A 17,396-nucleotide genomic window follows, 5' to 3' on the forward strand; every position below is an offset into this window, starting at 1 on the left:
AAAAGGTGAACAACTTACCAGGCAGCTGAAAAAGGAGCTGACTGTGTAGAGAATTTCACACCTAATGGCTTTTGGTTAGTAAAACATATAAACAAAATGTAATTTTCTATGCAATTATAAAGGGTCATACAAAATATTATGTTTTAGAAAACCATGCAAAAAGTATATTGCTCACTACATCCTTAATTCTGAAAATATTTCCTAGCATGAGTAACTTTACTTACCTTACATAAGTAAAGTTATTCTGGTGCGTAAGTATTTGTGGGATTGGGGCCTAAGAGACAGTTTCCTTTTTGAAACAGTTTGTGTAATAGTAACAAGAGGAAGATAAATTACTTTGAATGGTAGCAATTAGAGAAAAGAGGAGTGTGATGAATTTACCATGTGGAAAACATCTTATATTTGTTTATAGTCATTAAACTTAGCTTTAATGACACTATACTGATTTCAGAAAGAAACAGTTTATTTGATGAATAGAAACAAGCTGATCAACAGTAAGTACTTCCCATATACATGATAATAATGTTATGTTCTCTAAATACCTTGATACTTCACACTTTTACTAGACATTAAATTACAATGACTGTCTAATACATGCCCACTGGTAATTTCTAAGGATTCCTTAGTTTCATATCAATGTCCTTAACCACATAGCAATATCACAATCCAGAACATGCCACTCACTTGAGGAAATTATTACATGAAGCACTATCAAATGAGGGATTAAGGTAAATAGAGAATACTGACCCATGTTGCAGAACATCACATTCAAACATCACTCTACACAAAAAAAACAAAAAACAACCCTCCCCACACACACATTGCAGATATAGTTTGTGTCAACACATCTGAGGTCTTTTCATAAACACTGTTGAAAAAGGAAATTTAAACCCACTTTCAAATGAAAGTCAATGTGCAGTTACGTGCATACTAGATACACAAAATTCATTAAATACAAAATTCATACTGTACATTTAAATGAAAGAAAGAATGTGCAGTACAAGCCTGATTCCACACTAAAATAATAATTATTTATCTTAAATGCTAGCCAAAAGTTGGTTTAATTTCTTACATTTAGAAGGGGGGGAGGAACTACCAAACATTGCTGAAATAAAATATTTTCCCAACATCACAGTGTTTATTGTAAACCCCGAGAGTCTATTTCAGTATATGAAAAGATTTTTCTCCAAACATCATAGATATCACATGAAATGAAAAAAACGAAATGTTAGACAATTTCTTTTTCTTTAGGGGCTAACTTATAACCCCTGATAAAAGTTTAGATTAATACTCTTACAATACGAATGGAGCAAAAAGTGCTCCTAAAATAATGTCTGTGACAAAATTGGCACATACATATAAATATCTAACTATACATTTTTGTTTTTATGACCCTATTTTCACCTAATGTATTTCCTACTTCAAGTATTCAGTTGCAGAGTTAAGGTAAAGACCTGATTGTAAGAGACACAGACAGTTGCCCCTTACTATGACAACAAGTTCACCACAAGAAACAAGTTCTGTTGTCTGAGTTTGCAAGTGCAACATTTGTCATATGTGCTAAATAAACTCCCAAGAGCTTTGCTGTTTTGAAAACAAAGATCTAAAATTCCATTGATAGTTAAAGGACAAACTTTTTAAACATGAATGAATTTGGATCACCTATGCTATACTAATTCTATACATTTTATTCTATTTACTGAGATGAAATATCAAGAAGGACTCCTGCTTGACTTAGTTGCTCTTTATTTGCACCAAAAATGATGGTACAATAAAATACTGTTTTCTACACAGCAATCATTTTAAAGGGGTTAATATAGGTATGGCTCACATAGGATGTTACTTTAGGTATAACTGCACCAATGATTTCAAAAAATAATATTTTTCTAAATTCAGTGCAAGACTTTCGGAATAACCACTTTAGAATATTTTTTTTTATAGCAGCAAAGAAAAATCACTAAGAATTAAGGCCACCCATGCTTAAATTTATTGTTTGTCCTTTAATAATGCAAATATTCAATTGCCACTCACATCAGTATAGAAGTACTTCTTCCACTGACAAAAAGAGAGATGCATCAGTAAAACAGCTGAACATTTGCACATGTTTGCCAGACTGGCTGAAAATGGTTATGAAGTTGTAAGGATCCTCTCTTTGAGGAAGTGGTAGAAATTTAACTCTCATTTGTGTCTCATCACTACATTAGAATGATTTCAGATTTTTTCTTTTTCCTGGCATGTGCTTTAAATTATTCATCTTTATTTGAAATTCGTTGTTGATACAGACAGCTTTTATTTTCTCCTCATTCATTAATATTTTCTTGTTTAACATTGAAAATTCATTGGGATCCAAGATGGAGGCTGTTTGTTCACTACAGAAAAACAATGACAAATGGTCCATCATTTATAGGAGGCCTAATGCATATACTGTATTCACAGCATTCTTATCTTGATATATTTATGAGTCCCAGCTTTTATTAATACATACCTGTATGCATTCGGATGTTAAAAGGTTGATCCACGCCTGTACACGTGTGCATGTATACACATATGTACATATACATACCTCAAGCTTTTACCATCCACTAATATATAAATTTGGTATGTAAATTATTGATGATCAATTTAGATGTCCCATGCATTGTCAGAGACACACACCATATTTTCATAAGGCTAATCCTTGCCAACAGCAAGTAGTACCAAAAATTGATTTCGTTTCCAACCTGGCCCAGAGCTTAATACTCGTTACGCTATCAAAATGTGATTATTTGAGTAACAGTAGATATAAGAAAACAGAGGAGGGTAAAGGCTTAGTTTTTACTTTTCTGAAAAGCCCACTTCTAACTGCGGGTAAAAGATTAATGCAGACTCCATTATATAACAGTGCGCTAATACCTCTTTGACAATCTAGTCCACTTTAGAAGTGTTACTGTAGAATACGCTAGGCAGAATCAGCAGATGAAGATACTGCACCTAACAGAACCTGAAATATACATTAAAAATCAATACCAATTTATCAAAATTGGTTAAAAGAATTCATTTAACTGAACTTCATTAAATAATAATATTCTGAACATAAGACTCATTAAAGGCGGAAATGAAGTTCTTGTAATTTCTGATTGAGTCCCCTTCATTATTTTCCAGAGTATCTGACTTCATAATGACTACAAGAAATAATGGAGTAGACACCAATTTATGCAGCATTTCATCTGGTAACAACCTCAGCATTCATCTTCTGTTTCTATGATCTGCTCCAGGATGTCATGGTTATGTTTGGAGATCCACTGCAATAGATTATCAGCTTAATTCTGCAGTGCTGCATTTCTTCCTCCTCTTTCTCCAGCTCCTCTGACAACTGTAACAACACAATAAACCATTCCAATTATTAAAATGCTTGACAGGTACAAATAGTGCCAGTTCTTACCCAATCAAAGCTCTCATGGAAGTATGAGGAAATTTTGCCTATGTAGGGAAAGAGTCAGAACTTAAAGGTTTCCAGATTTGAACCTATCTATTATATTTATAGAGTGCCAATCATCCTAGTACCTAGGCCCATGTCTATTTCTTCTTCAGTTTACTTGTACAGCAAGATCTAAAAGAATGGGGCTGCTTTTAGATTCCAATGATGTTAGATATCACTAGATATTGTGATTTTTTTTCCATGTTAAACATATTTGCGTGTCTTACGCAAATAGACAGGATCTTAGGAGTGGAAATGCTGCAGTTGCTGACAAACCTAAAGGTCTTTATTTTGGAAGAAGGCATGCTCCTTTCATTTGTCTGCAAGTAGAAAAGCAATTACTATCTGAAATAAGAGCCTGGTGCTGCTGCCCCCTCCCAAGAGGAGCTGAGGGCTCTTAATTTCCAATGAATTCCATGGCAGGTGAGAGTATTCCGTACCTCTCAGGACCTTCCAGGATTGAAAGTACTGAAAACAACAAAACATTTTACCAGTATATTTTAAGGTAAGTCCATTTCAATTTTCTAGAAAGTAGATTGAGGTATTTTAGAAATGCAAATCTCTGATTTATAAAAGGTTAAAATATACAAATGTTCACAATGACTATTTTTGTCTGTAGCCACTTACCCACAAGCATTGTATTTACTAGTATGAGTAGCGTTATTGAAGTCAATGGGATTTCTCAACATAGTAAGCACTGAGGGCCAGAGTCACAACCCTAGGAAGTTAGTCGAAAGACTCCTACTGCCTTCAATGGACTTTGGACCAGGCACAAAATCTGGTAGTAAGTATACACAGGGTCAGACCCAACTCACTATAATGGCAACAGAACTCAAGTAACAATAAAATGTCTAACAGCCTTGAATACAGTGCAGTCAAACAGTCTTATTCAGTACATGTATATGTCAGATGGGGGTTGGGGGGATTAAACACTTCCCTTGCAGTACATGTGCACATTAGTTTATTGAGTTTGTGAATAAAAAAGGATAAATGCATTTACCTGCTAGGATTCTCAGTTGTTGGTCTCACATTCATGTAACTGACAAGTTTCCAAAATGTTTGTTTAAAAATGGCATAAAATATATTATTGCATTAAACAAATCATCTTTCTGCTCTTGGTACTGTTAAAAGACTATGACGAAGTTGTTTTGTAAATAGAATTATTTGGCTAAAATAGCTTTTTATTTTTAAAAGATAACATTTTCTCAGTGTGGTTATTCTGAAAGTGCAGCTCCACACTGTTTAAGAATTTGCAAAGAATTTCAAATCTGTATTTACAGGTACAAGTCTGTGTGGTGGCTGCATAGATTTATAGTCAGATGAACTATCAATCTTCCTAACAAGAACTTGTTGCAATTCTTTTGGTTAAAACACTTATGACCTGATCCAAAATCCATCTAAGTCAGAGGAAAGATTCCCACTGACTTAGATGGGCTTTGGATCAGGCCATTGAATAGGACAAAAATGATTTCTGCAGAGCTGGAAAGCAAGGGAGTTCCTAAAGTAGATCATGTTACTAGTTCTGGCACATAAAATCTTTGCAAACTTTTTATGAAAACTGTAAGTCAGAGCACGTGTTACATTTTGTGAACTGTGCATAGTTCCCATTCTTTTGGGTACTGAGGATTTTTTAATCATCCAAAGAGATATATAGATACAGGAAAAACCCATGGAAATTAATGAGAAGTGTACATTCCTGCAAGTATTAGAACAAAAAATGTCTACACCATTTTTTTAACAGGTTGGGAAATGAATAAAACAATCACAGTGATTGTTTTATCACAATCTTCTATATATCTTGATATTTTACAAGCTAAAGCACCTTTGTAATCAACACTCATTTATGCTGTTAAAAGTAAAGAACTCAGATCAAACAATGCTAGTCTGAGGAAGAGCAATAACATGCAAAATACAATCTCTCTGAAGTCCATTTTCCTACTTTTCATTTAGGGTTTGATGTACAATAAGAGAACTCCTGGAAAAAACTCCACCCACTTAATCAATCCATCCATTCTTCAGGAAATTATATTATTGCAAGTACTTGGAAAACCTGTTCACCACAAGTGGGAAATGCATACTATTTTTCAAATAAATCAAATATATATATATAAAAGGATGTTGCTGTCAAACATCTACAAGGTCTGAGTAAATATAATATATATTTCTGTTTCTTCAGTGCAGTACACAGCATTAGTCACTGAAAAAAATACAAACCCAAGATTTGGCTAGATATATTGGACCCAATATTCTGAAGTGCTGAGCACCCACAACTCCAAGTGATGTCAATGGAAGCTACAGGTGCTCAGCACCTCTGAATGTCAATTAGATATCACTGAATGAAAATTACACAGGGATCTGAAGATATTATGAGCAATCACACTTTTTATATATTTTCAGATTATTTCTCTTTTGGATAAAGACACCTGCCTGATTACTCGTTTCTGCCTCCAGTCCTTTCCTTTCAGTGGTTATTTGCAGAAACAAGCTGGGGGAGAGAGAGGGCAAACACAAAGGGGTTAAAGGGGAAACTGTTTAATAACGGTAGTAAAATGCCGGCTATTTTTGACATCTGGGTTAATGTCCATTATGTTCCATATGCTTTCCAAATGTTTGCAACAAGCACCCACATACAAAACCAAATACTCATTCACATAGCCTTAAATTGCCCTCTTCTAACCTATTACACATTGTACCAGCATAAAAAGCCAACAACTGATATGGTCATTAGTGTGAGAGACAGAGAGAGAGAAAATAGCCAGTTACTGTTAGGAAATTGGTATCTAACCAAATGTTGGTACTACAAAGCTATCATTAATGAAAAGCCAGTAGGGCCATTTCTGCTTCTTAACAATCTATTAGAAGACATCTGCATTATGACTTAACATCTTTAAAAGTGTTGTCAGAATGAACTCCTTTTATTCCTAGTGAAGATTTATTTATTATTATGATCAAAGTACTAAAAAATTATGTTAAATAAATTAATTTGCTTGGTCTAAACAACTAGCCAAAACACTAATAATTCAAAAACAGGATTAGAAACCATTGATACTAGCAGTTTTAAAACTGTGCTATGGAATGCCACATTATAATCTGAATGCAATTGCAATCCAAATGCATTCTTAAGTATTTGTGGTCAACCCTAACTATGAAATATTGAGATGCATAATGAAAAGTGGCATGGAATTCTCTTCCTGATTCTGCCACTGACTCACCGTCTGACCTTGGGGCTTTCTATGCTTTCTATGCCTTAAATCCCTTAAATTGGAAGGTAAATAACACAGAACTACCTCAAAAGGAGTTGTAAGGCTTAATATCTGAAATGTGCTTCGAGATACTTGGATGGGTGTTAAATATTATTTTTCAGTCTCTGTATTTGATTAAAACTATACACCATAGTGGTAAACTCTGTCCCAAATCTGGACCTTAGCGTACAAAATCTGGGTGCTTACTGTGAACCTCCCCAGGCTTATACCCAGCTTGGATCTTATTTCACTGCCACCAGATAGTATTGAGGCTACTATCAGCCTGGGTTCCCCCAAATTCCTTGGGGGGGGACCCCCCTCTCTGGCCTCCCCAACTTTCCCTGGGAGGACCCCCAAGACTCAGAAGTATGAGTCTACCGGCAAAGGAATGATCTCCCCTCCCTCCTCCCTCTCTCTCCGTTGTTCCGCTCTGAGGGGATTGATGCAATCTCTTTACATGACAATACCAAGAAACTGGTCTCCGTCTCTCCAAAGAGACAAGCCTTAAGCACCAGGGAACAGAGCTGATTCTCTCTCTCTCTTTCCCCGTAACTTTTCCCCCCCTCCCTAGCCTGTCACAGATGTAACAGGACTCCGGGCACAGAAATTCCTCTCCCCTTTGCCTCACTAGGAAAAGAAACTTCCACAAGTTTTAAAAAGAAAACTTTATATAAAAAGAAAGAAAATACAGAACAATAATACTGCATTAAGAGATCAATACAGGCTCTTGCTTATAAGAAAATATGAATAAACAGTCTGATTTAAAAGATAGCCCAATTAAACCAGTCCAGCAAATCAACACCCATGTAAATACAAATCAAAGCACATCACAGCCAATTACTTTGGTTCCTTTGTACTCACACTTGATAGTAGAATATTTGAAAGAAGATGGAGTTAGAAGAAAAGCTTGTTTACTCACAGCCGAGGAAAACAAAAAGACCCCTGGTTTCCAGTTCCCTCCCAGACTTTAAAAAAAATCCAGGTCTCTGATTGGTCCTCTGGTCAGGTGTTTGGTTCCCCCTTTGTTCACCCTTTGCAGGTAAAAGAAAATTAACCCTTACCTATCTACTTATGACAACCATAAAAAAAGATTACTTTCATATATTGAATTACAAGTAAAAAGGGAGCATGGGGTTTGTTCAAATACTTGTAACTGTCAGTATTAGCATGTATTACAGAATAGGTGATTCAGTGACAAGTACCATGTGGGCATAACAGAAAGACTGCAGTTGGATTCAGCTGCTGGATTCAGCTAAGAATCTGTTCATGACTTCAGTGCAATCCTGCAGCTTAGATCAATGAGAATCTTGTGGACTGTTTTTCCCCTTCCTCTCAAGTGCAGATGCAAACAGGCTCAAAATTTAGAAACTTGAAATTCAACACTAGGGACAACACTGAGTGCTTTTTTTATGCAAATCTAATAGAAATGTGTTCCACTATAATTTTTATTATATTAATACATTATTGAACACAATAGGCAACCTACAATGTGAACTCCTCTGTCACTGCAACCTGAGGACTTGTATTGTTCCTGTAACTTTTTGACTGCCAAATTCTTGGGAGGGGACAGATCCACAAAGAAGATTTTGAATGAATAAAGATCTGCCTGTTTCGAAATGAGTATAGCATTCTGTCAAAAACTGGTATATGGATTTAAAAGTCTCTAGCAAAGCGGCCAAACCTACAGAAATAATTAAAATATACATTTTTATCCAACCTGAAATAGAAAACTTGCAATACTGAGATGCCAAAGACACCTAAGACACTTGCTGAGTTAAATGAGAAGGTGAAATCTAGTTTGAATTTATAGCATTCCTTCAGTGTCCCTCTAGGAGTTTGGCTTTATGCCAGTGTTCCTTGTTAAAAATTTGTTAAACGTGTTTGGCATTAATGCAAACACAAAGTACTCATTTGTTACAAATTCTATTGGAATGCATTCATTTAAGGCAATGAAGTAGTTACCAGAAAAGAAAAAATGTTCATTAAGTACATTTTAAAAATACAATGATGTATGCAGTGCATAACTATGGCGCCCCAGTGGCTATATAAATATCTGACAGAATAACCACAAGTTGTGTTTGGTTTGAAATTTGACTCTTTTAAACACAACCGATAGAACAAAAACAGGTTTTGTTTGTTGTCAAAACTGATGTTAGTTTTTCTTGTTTAGAACTAGTTACAATAACCAAAGTTTTGGCACACAATTTCTTACATCTCAAATCAATAAAACATACAGGTTAAAATAATGCAGAAGGAAGTCTCTCGCATCAAATCGTAAATTGAGCACTGCATATTCTATCCAGAAAACAAAACACTCTGCTTTCAGGAGAGCAAATTTTAGTCATTCTTAAAAATTCCACTTAGAGGAAATTACACCTGTTAGTTTTGCAATTGTCTGACAACATTTGGGTACATGTAGGCAAAAAGTCACTGCTTAATCATAGTACAGCAAGAATAAAACAAACATCTCAAACCCTGTTTAAACAATTTAAATCTTAATAACTTATCCTCTTCTTCATGGTAACATGAAATATTCCTGAATAATGATAATTTCTTAGAAGAGACCATTTTGAAGTTTGTTTCCTAGGCGTTAGAGACTATCATTAAATTGTTAAAACAGAATAATTCTTCCTCTTACTATACATTGCTTTACAGATTATTCACAGTAAATCTTAAAATAGTAAAAATATGAGATTAAACTATCCTTTTTTGAAGATTCCAAATAAAAGTAGATAGAGTGAAGTAAGACAATGCAGGTATAATTATTTTGTGATTTGCAATAATCATCTATAAAACAAATACTTTTAAAGAAAGGACTGTATTCATTTTCTGGAAGGGTAATTCAGAAATGATCACATTGTGTTATTTATGTTTTATATTCTTTACACAATAAAGTTAATCTGCATACAAAGATCTAGAGCTGGTTGAATTCCTGCATGGATCTGATGAATTTTCCAGATTTCTATAATGCCAGAATTGTCAAACTACCCTAATAGCTTTCTTTGACAGGGTTGTGGATGGAGAGAAGTGGTAGGTGTGGTATATCTTGACTTTAGTAAGGCTTTTGATACTGACCTTTTCACAAACAAACTAGGGACATACAACCTAGATGGAGCTACTATAAAGTGGTTGCATAACTGGTTGGAAAACAGTTTTGCGAAAATAGTTATCAGTGGTTAACAGTCAAGCTTGAAGAGCATATCAAGTGAGATCCTGCAGGGACCAGTTGTGCTCAATATGGACAATACCAAGCTGGGTGGGGTTGCAAGTGCTTTGGTAGATAGGACTAAAATTCAAAATGATCTGCACAAACTGGAGAAACGGTCTGAAGTAAATAGGATGAAATTCAATAAGGACAAATGCAAAGTGCTCCACTTAGGAAGGAACAATCAGTTGCACACATACAAAATGGGAAATGACTGCCTAGGAAGGAGTACTGCAGAAAGGGATCTGGGCGTCATAGTGGATCACAAGCTAAATATGAGTCAAATTATGTTTAGTTTGGAGAAGAGAAGACTAAGGAGATACATAACTATTTTCAAGTACATAAAAGGTTGTTACAAGGAGGATGGAGAAAAATTGTTCTCTTTAACCTCTGAGGGTAGGACAAGAAGCAATAGTCTTAAATTGCAGCAAGGGTGGTTTAGGTTGGACATTAAGAAAAATTTCCTGTCAAGGTAGTTAAGCACTGGAATAAATTGCCTAGGGAGGTTGCAGAATCTCCGTCATTGGAGATTTTTAAGAGAAGGTTAGACAAACACTGTCATGGATGGTCTAGATAATACTTAGTCTTGCCTTAATGCAGGGGACTGGACTAGAATTTCTCTTGAGGTCCCTGCCAATTTTATAATTCTATTCTATAAATTGCCAATCTGAGTTACGAATAACAGCAGATACCATAGGAATGAATAAAATCAAATTGTTCCAAATCATCTGGGCAATGACAGTCCTTGAAAACTACTGTACCATTATATGATAGAACTAGATGAATTGTGAGCCTTGAGACTATTTAAACAAAAATGCTTTCTCTACTAGGGATGTTTATAAATCAAAGTTAGGACATCAATGTTTCTTGATAGATTCTTTTAATAGATCATTTTTTATAAAAACAAGTCTAGTGCAAAAACAATGCTAATCAGAACAATGCCAAAATTTAAAACATATTCTTCAGTGTGCAATTTCTACACTGAAATAAAAAGGAGATCACAGGAGCTCCATTAAGAATTACTTCAAAATATTGTTCTCACAGGGCTGAATCAAAGCCTACTGAAGTCAGTGGACAAACTGCCTCTGATGTCAATGGGCTTTGGATCAGGCTCAGAGAGAGCAGAAAGGAGCAGTCACTAGAGCACAAAGCTATTTTTCAGGATGCTAATGTCTCCCCCAAGGTGCAGAGTTTGAAACAGGACATTTGCTAATATTTTAAATGAGCAGAAATATTGAATCATGAAGTGGCTCAAACAACAAGAGTTCCCAACATGATCCTAAAAACTCGCATTAGTAGAGATCACCTAATGAAATTGGAAGGAGCCTTTTTCATCCTTGCTGATGTGGAATGCCATTTATTCTCCTGCTAGGGACTAATTAGGGGCCTTGTCTGAAGATCAAGGTTTTTCAGTCTCTGCTTCTTAATAACATGGTTTGCCTGTCCGCCACCTGGGACAAGGCAAGGTACTCTCTTTTACTCCAAACAGCAGGCACTGCCTTAGGCCTGTGCAGGCAGGAAACTGTTCCGGCACTTTCAGTAATTTAACCACTTCCCTATTGGCCTTCTATAACCATACTCAAAGTCCCAAATAAGCAGTGATCCGCCCACCAGGAGTGCACCTATTTAATATAAATTACTATGTGATTGGATATCAGATAGTAAGGGAAAAATTATTATGATAATAAATGATATCAGAACTGTATGATGTTTATTTATAGATGAAGCAGAGGACACAAATCAACAAACCATTTGTTTTGTTTCAGAGTTAGAGACAATTCAAACTTTCGGTGGCTGACAAATGAAGTGGTTAAATAAAAGCTGTGTCAAGCCCCCAATCTAATAAGTCATCTTATTAGGAAGTTGTGATGCCCTGCTTGCCCTGGCTTGTCTGCTCTACTGAAAGATCTCCTGCTGGGACCTTTGTGGCATTACACGAGGTAGAGAGGCTGCTGCAATATATGAGCCTTGATTCTGAGCAGCCAAAACAGCAGGAGAACTAAGCTGCAAAGAATTAAACATGTAACAACTCTACAGGACAGACAGTGATTGAGGTTGGCCCTTTTGCTGTTGACACATTCTGGCCCCTGTAGGTTGTGGTCACTAAGCCCATTAGAGTTGCAGTGTGGCAACAGCTAGTTCAGCAAGTTCAATGTGTTTCTGTTTTATTTCTAAACGCAGGGCGAAAGCTCGCAGTGATAGCAGAATGAAGTAAGGCAACAGAACCATGCTATAAACACAGTCGTCATTGTCAGGGATGTGAAACTTGTTTTCAAAAACTGTTTATTTTTGACAGATGGAGCTTGGATGGATTTTTGCATTTTGTTAACTGTATTTTAATTTCAACTTACTGCATGCTTAAAAAAAAAAAAAAGCCCCGAGTGATGTTGTTTCCTTTTAAAAGAGAAAATTGTTACTAGTTAGAGTGATCTCTTTGTTACTAGGAATTCATGGAAAAAATGAAAACAGATGGCATGAACCCACTAAAATCTCATTTTGGGTCAATCCCATTCATTGGCACTCACTATAATTAAATCCATGCTCCTCAGAAGTTTGGTAAAAAGATATGCAAAATACCTCTCATTCAGAAAAAAACCCAGAGAATGTGAAATGAGCTCTAAATGCTGAATGCACTTAAACAAATGAGATATCTATATGATCAAGACAGATTTAGGGCAAGATTTAAAAGAAAAAAATCTAGGCAAGTAATTTAAGCTATGTGGTATGTATAACATACTCATTTTAAAATGATGATTCCTCCCTCCACAGGATTCGGCTTTTCTGTGCACTCTGGGATTGGTGAAAGGTTGCCAGTTAGGGTGACTGTGTGTTCCTGAATACTGGGAGCGTTCTCAAAAATGACTGTTTGATCCCAGTTTTTCTAAACTCCTGCAGGCTTGTCACCTGAAGGAGCCATTGGTGAGCGCAGATGGTGCAAATGACAGCTGGCTGAGTGCATGTGTCCCTCAAAGACTTCCTTGCTCTCCAAACCTGTCATAAATTGCCAGCCTGCTTTTGCCCCTACCGCAAGGCCTCTTGGAGACTGTCGACCCCCATTGCATGAGTCCTTGAGCCAAACACTCCCCGTATATATACTTAAATCCACTGGACAGCGAGGAAGGAGGAGGAGAAGGGAGCTTCTTGGCTGAGCAGGAGTAGGCAATTTCTCTTGGTCTATGCATATTTCCCTGACACCCTCATCCCATCCCTGGACAAGTGAGGTGACAGGCTTTTCACTTTAAAATATGGTCACTTAACTGCCAATATATCATTTAGCTGCTGGTGAATATGCAACCCCATGCCAGCTACCTTTTCCAGACAGACACAAAGCTGCTGGCAAAAGCAAAGCACATTATTTGTCAGCCAACACTGAAGAAGGAATAGCTTTCCCTCCCATCCACCATTCTGTGTGCTTGGTAGTTGGCCTGATCTGGTTTAGGCAGCAGCTATGGAAATCCATTGGTTGATGGATGGATCCCAGTTTTGTAGGATTTACCTTTTCTGTCATGCCTAGATTTGCTGATAGCGAGTTGGGGATTAGAATGGAATACTCCCATGTATATTGGCCTGGCACTGAGAAGTTTATTTTAATTTCCTCCTGCAAGAGTCAGCTGATAGTTAACTGTGAAAACTGTCTGGAGTTGTGTTTAGCTAACTCAGGTTACTGTTTCATTGTGCCTTGCTCCTGGAAGCATATTGGTCACTATATTTTTGTTGTGCTTGAGAGCCTTTTGCTAGTGGTTGGCATGGGTGGCAAGTTTGTAGAAATTTTGGTGGTGCCCAGAACTTGCCCCTCAATGCTGCCCCCACCTGTCTCAGTCTCTGGGCGGGGTTTCGGGGGGGAGGTCTGGGGTGCAGGTCCTGGGCTGGGAATTAGGGTGCAGGAGGGGTGCAGACTTTGGGATGAAGTTTGGGTGCTGGGTGCAGGCTCTGGGCTGGGGCAGGGAGGTGGGTGTGCAGGAGAGGGTGAAGGGTGCAGACTTTGGGACAGAGTTTGGGTGCAGGCTCTGGGCTGGGGGTGGGGGTGTAGGAAGGGGGAGATGGTGCATGCTCTGGGAGGGAGTTTGGGGACAGGAGGAAGTGCAGGGGTGAAGGTTGTGGGGCTGAGGATGAGGGTTTCATGATGTGGGGGGGGCTTAGGGCTAGGGAAGAAGGTTGGGTTGTAGGGTGAGGGCTGTGGGGCTGAGGATGAGGGGTTCATGCTGTAGAGGGGGCTCAGAGCTGGGGCAGAGGATCAGGTGCAGGGGAATGAGGGTTGGGGGTGAGGATGAGGGGTTCATGCTGCGTGGGGGGTCAGGGCTGGGCAGAGGATTAGGGTGTGGAGGGATGAGGGCTGCGGGTTGGGTTTGAGGGGTTCATGCTGCGGGGGGCTCAGAGCTAGGGCAGAGGATCAGGGTGTGAAGGGATGAGGGTTGGGGCTGAGTATGAATGGTTCATGCTGCGGGGAGGGCTCAGGGTTGGGGCAGAGGATTAGGGTGCGGGGGGGGATGAGGGCTGTGGCTGGGGATGAGGGGTTTGGGGCATTGGAAGGGCTCAGGGCTAGGGCGGAAGGGCAGGGTAAGCGCAGCCTGCCCTGCCAGTAGTAGATGGCAGGCACTAGGACCCTGGGGCAGCAGATAGCAATTCTGCCGGGGCAGCAGGAGGGATGCGGCGGGGGGTGGGGGGGGACACACGCAGTGGGAGGGGTGGTAGGCGGAGACCAGGACCCGCTCCAGGCAGAGATGTGGCAGCACGGGGGGGGAGATCCTTAGGGGCCGGGACCCGATCCAGATAGGGCCGGGGGAGAGACTCAGCTCCAACTATTGCTGGAGCAGGGCACCTGGCCCTGAATATTCCTGGTGCTCGGGCACCACAAATGTATATAACCTGCCACCTATGCACTGGTTGGAGGTTCAATGCAAAAGCATCATAGGTACAGAGCAGCGATGCAAGGGAGTTAGCTTTGTGGCTGGATCAAGTGTGTGGATAGGTGTTAAGATGGAACACAGCTTTGAATTACTTCATACATGGTCCCATTTCTTTCCTCTGAGGAAAAGGCTGGATTCTTGGCTTGAGAGGATGTCTTCTTGGAAATGCTGGGCACCGAGTGGTGTTCTTAGAGGTGATGGCTCTCGTGAATTGGTAGAGAATTGCTGGGATTATCATTTTTGGCCCGGTAGCCATTTTGTTATTTAATTTAATACAAGTACATCTAGCCTGAGATGACATGCACATGCTTTTTCCAATCACATGGGGGGGGGGGAGAGCAAAGTTTGTTTATTTTTAAAGATTTGTGTAAGTTAATGAGTTTGACAGCCTTGTTCCTTGGACATGCATATTTATACTGACAGTTATGCCTCTAGTCACACAATGGGTTGGTCTATACAGCACCAGCTAAGCATACTGGAGAGGAGTGCTCTAACATGTTGCATGCCAACTACTCAATGTAGACCCTGCTGGCATGCTCTGAAAGGTAACTAGTTCACATTAAGATACAGGGCTATGTTAATGCAAAATAGATACCTTTTAAAACACACCAGCAAGGTCTGTATAGAGCAATTAGAGTGCATCACATTAGTGCACTTTACAAATCACACCCCTCTGGCACAGTTTGCCACACAGTGTAGACAAGACCTTGTTGGTTTTTTCTGTGATTTAAACAAATTATTAGCACACTGTTTTATTAGTGCATTCCGTTAGCTATTAGTCATGTACTGCTTAAATGGAAGTTATTAGAATCTGAAACCACCACCTGATTGTTGTAGTGTGCTGCAATTAGGGCTGAAAAGTGATTTAAAAAAATCATGATTAATTGCACGATAAAAAAATTAATTGTGATTAATCGCACTGTTAAACAATAATAGAATACCATTTAAATATTTTTAGATGTTTTCTACATTTTCAAATATAATGATTTCAACTACACAGAATACAAAGTGTACAGTGCTCACTTAATATTTATTTTTGATTACAAGTATTTGCACTGTAAAAAAAAATTGTATTTTTCAATTCACCTAATAACAGTACTGTAGTGCAATTTCTATCATGAAAGTTGAACTTACAAATGTAGAATTATATACAAAAAAACTTGCATTAAAAAATAAAACATAAAATTTTAGACCCTGCAAATCCACTCAGTCCTACTGCTTGTTCAGCCAATTGCTCAAACGAACAAGTTTGTTTACATTTGCAGGAGCTAATGCTACCTGCTTCTTGTTTACAAAGTCACCTGAAAGTGAGAACAGGTGTTCTCATAGCACTGTTGAAGCCGGCATCACAAGACATTTACGTGCCAGATGCCCTAAAGATTCATATGTCCCTTCATGCTTCCAGAAGACATGCGCCCATGCTGATGACGGGTTCTGCTCAATAACAATCCAAAGCAGTGAGGACCAACGCATGTTTATTTTCATTATCTGAGTCAGATGGTACCAGTAGAAGGTTCATTTTCTTTTTTGGTGGTTAGGTTCTGTAGTTTCCACACTGCAGTATTGCTCTTTTAAGACTTCTGAAAGTAAGCTCTACATCTCGCCCCCTCATATTTTGAAAGACACTTCAGATTCTTATACCTTGGCTCGAGTGCTGTAGCTATCTTTAGAAATCTCACATTGGTACCTTCTTTGCATTTTGTGAAATCTCCAGTGAAAGCATTCTTAAAATGAACATGTGCTGCATCATCATCCAAGACTGCTATAACAGGAAATATATGGCAGAATGCGGGTGAAATAGAGCAGGGGATATACAATTTTCTCCCAAGGCGTTCAGTCAGTAATTTAATTAATGCTTATTTTTTTAATGAGCATCATTAGCATGGAAGTATGTCCTCTGGAATGGTGGTCAAAGCATGAAGAAGCATGTGAATGTTTACCATATCTGGCACATAAATACCTTGCAATGCTGGCTACAAAAGTGCCATGCAAACGAACGCCTGTTCTCACTTTCAGGTGACATTGTACATAAGAAGAGTGCAGCATTATCTCCCTTAAATGTAAACAAACCTGTTTGTCTTAGCGATTGGCTTACCAAGAAGTAGGACTGAGAGGACTTGTAGGCTCTAAAATTTTACATTGTTTTGTTTCTGAGTGCAGTCATGTAACAAAAAAAAATCTACATATGTAAGTTGCACTTTCATGACAAAGATTTCACTACAGTACTTGTATGAGGTGAACTGAAAAATACTGTTTCTTTTGTTTATCATTTTTACAGTGCAAATATTTGTAAGCAAAAATAATACACACTTTGATTTCAATTACAACACAGAATACAATATACATGAAAATGTAGAAAAACATCTAAAATATTTAATAAATTTCAATTGGTATTCTATTGTTTAACAGTGTGATTAAAACTGCGATTAATCACGATTAATTTTTTTATTCACGATTAATTTTTTTGAGTTAATTGCATGCACTAACTGATTAATCAACAGCCCTAGTTTCAATATATGCTTATTTTCTTGCAAGATAAATAATTCTAATTATGAAGCAAATGAAGACGCCTTCGGAGTAATTTA

General features: G+C 38.0%; 1 protein-coding gene across 5 annotated transcripts in view; it reads right to left on the minus strand.

Annotated features, from left to right (window-relative positions):
* Positions 1–498: 498 nt before the first annotated feature.
* The window catches only part of ERC2 (ELKS/RAB6-interacting/CAST family member 2), a 903,595-nt gene continuing 886,697 nt past the window's right edge, over positions 499–17,396 (minus strand). For all 5 annotated transcript variants that reach the window (XM_075073080.1, XM_075073079.1, XM_075073078.1 and 2 more), the window contains one exon: positions 499–3,352. The gene's annotated coding sequence lies outside the window, so the exon portion shown is untranslated. The remainder of the gene's footprint in view (positions 3,353–17,396) is intronic.

This window comes from Chelonoidis abingdonii, chromosome 17, assembly GCF_003597395.2.
Source record: "Chelonoidis abingdonii isolate Lonesome George chromosome 17, CheloAbing_2.0, whole genome shotgun sequence".
NCBI classification, from domain to species: Eukaryota; Metazoa; Chordata; order Testudines; family Testudinidae; genus Chelonoidis; species Chelonoidis abingdonii.